Genomic DNA, 2615 nt, shown 5'->3' on the forward strand with positions numbered 1-2615 from the left:
GCCCGGGTCGGGCGCCGACAACGCCGCACCCCGTACCCAGCACCCGCTAGGCCCCCCGGGCCACTGACTAGGGGGCCCCGCCCCAGAACGGTTTCTAAAAAAAAAAGAAAAAAAGGGAAAAAAATAATTAAATAAATAAATAAGTAAATAGATAGATAAAATTAAATATTAATTAATGAATTAACTAAATAATTCACTTAATTAATTCTTTTTAAAGTAACTAATTAACCTAATTAATTGATTAACTTAATTAATTAAAATAGTCAATGACATGCGGGACCCACATGTCAGTTGACCAGTCAACGCCCTTGTTGACTGCTGACGTCATGCTGATGTCATGCTGACGTCAGCGTGCACTGTTCTGGATAATGTTGAATTTAAATAATTAAATAAATCCTAAAAATGAATTAAATCTTTTAAAATTAATATAAAATAAACCGTAGCTCGGATGGAAAAAGTTTGTACATGAAAGTTGCTCAGAACGAAGAGACGAACCCGGATACGTAGCCCGTTCGTCCACCACGCACCCCTAACATATCAAACCCGCAACTTTCTCCCTCCGGTTTATCTGTCAGAAAACACGAAACACCGGGAATACTTTCCCGGATGTTTTCCCCCCTTCATCGGTATCACCTACTACCGCGTTAGGGCACACCGAACACCGCGTATTGCCTTGTTATATTTTGTGATGCTTTGTTTGCTCTGTATTCATTATGTCTTCCCCCTCTTCTCTCCGGTAGACTACGAGATCGACGCTGCTGCTGACCAGTTCGACTACGGAGTTGACGACCCCTCTCTCTTGCCAGAGCAACCAGGCAAGCCCCCCCTTTGATCACCAGATATCGCCTACTCTTCTCTATACTGCTTGCATTAGAGTAGTGTAGCATGTTACTGCTTTCCGTTAATCCTATTCTGATGCATAGCCTGTCATTGCTGCTACAGTCATTGATACCTTACCCGCAATCCTAAATGCTTAGTATAGGATGCTAGTGTTCCATCAGTGGCCCTACACTCTTGTCCGTCTGCCATGCTGTACTACTGGGCTGTGATCACTTCGGGAGGTGATCACAGGCATATACTATATACTTTACACTGTTACATTACCTGTGATACTGTTCGAAGTTGGGGGCTGAAAGGACAGGTGGCTCCATCCCGGTAGAGGTGGGCCTGGGTTCCCGATGGCCCCCGACTGTTACTTTGTGGCGGAGCGGCAGGGCAGGTTGAGACCACCTAGGAGACAGGTGGGCCTGGCCCTGTTCGGCGTTCGCGGATACTTAACACGCTTAACGAGATCTTGGTATTTGATCTGAGTCGGCTACGAGCCTATACGCACTAACCATCTACGCGGGAGTAGTTATGGGTATCCCGGCGTCGTGGTATCAGCCGAAGCACTTCAGACGTCAGCGACGGAGCGGCGCGCGCCGAATTGGACTGGAACGCCACTAGGCTAGGTCTGCTTTCGGCCGCCCACGCAACGTGCAGGTGTGCTCAGGGCGATGGGCCCAGACCCCTGCGCGCTTAGGTTTAGACCGGCGTGCTGGCCTCTCTGTTGTGCCTAGGTGGGGCTGCGACGTGTTGATCTTCCGCGGCCGGGCATGACCCAGGAAAGTGTGTCCGGCCAAATGGGATCAAGCGTGTTGGGGAATGTGGTGCACCCCTGCAGGGAAGTTAATCTATTCGAATAGCCGTGATCTTCGGTAACAGGACGACTTGGAGTTGTACCTTGACCTTATGACAACTAGAGCTGGATACTTAATAAAACACACCCTTCCAAGTTTCACAGACAACCCGGTGATCGCTCTTCCACAGGGTTACGAGGAGAGGATCGCCGGGTAGGATTATGCTATGCGATGCTACTGGAGATGCTACTTGGAGTTGCTACTTGGAGATGCTACTTGGAGGGCTTCGATCTACTCTCTTCTACTTGATGCAAGACGGAGGCTGCCAGAAGCGTAGTCTTCGATAGGACTAGCTATCCCCCTCTTATTCTGGCATTCTGCAGTTCAGTCCACCGATATGGCCTCCTTACACATATACCCATGCATATGTAGTGTAGTTCCTTGCTTGCGAGTACTTTGGATGAGTACTCACGGTTGCTTTCTCCCCCCTTTTTCCCCTTTCCTTTCTTTCTGGTTGTCGCAACCAGATGCTGGAGTCCAGGAGCCAGACGCCGCCATCGACGACGACCCCTACTACACTGGAGGTGCCTACTACTACGTGCTGCCCGCTGATGACGACCTGGAGTAGTTTAGGAGGATCCCAGGCAGGAGGCATGCGCCTCTTTCGATCTGTATCCCAGTTTGTGCTAGCCTTCTTAAGGCAAACTTGTTTAACTTATGTCTGTACTCAGATATTGTTGCTTCCGCTGACTCGTCTATGATCGAGCACTTGTATTCGAGCCCTCGAGGCCCCTGGCTTGTATTATGATGCTTGTATGACTTATTTTATTTGTAGAGTTGTGTTGTGATATCTTCCCGTGAGTCCCTGATCTTGATCATACACATTTGCGTGCATGATTAGTGTACGATTGAATCGGGGGCGTCACAAGTTGGTATCAGAGCCGACTGCCTGTAGGAATCCCCCTTTCCAACTCCTTGGCCGAAGTCGAGTCTAGA

Source organism: Triticum aestivum, chromosome 3A, assembly GCF_018294505.1.
Source record: "Triticum aestivum cultivar Chinese Spring chromosome 3A, IWGSC CS RefSeq v2.1, whole genome shotgun sequence".
NCBI lineage: Eukaryota > Viridiplantae > Streptophyta > Magnoliopsida > Poales > Poaceae > Triticum > Triticum aestivum.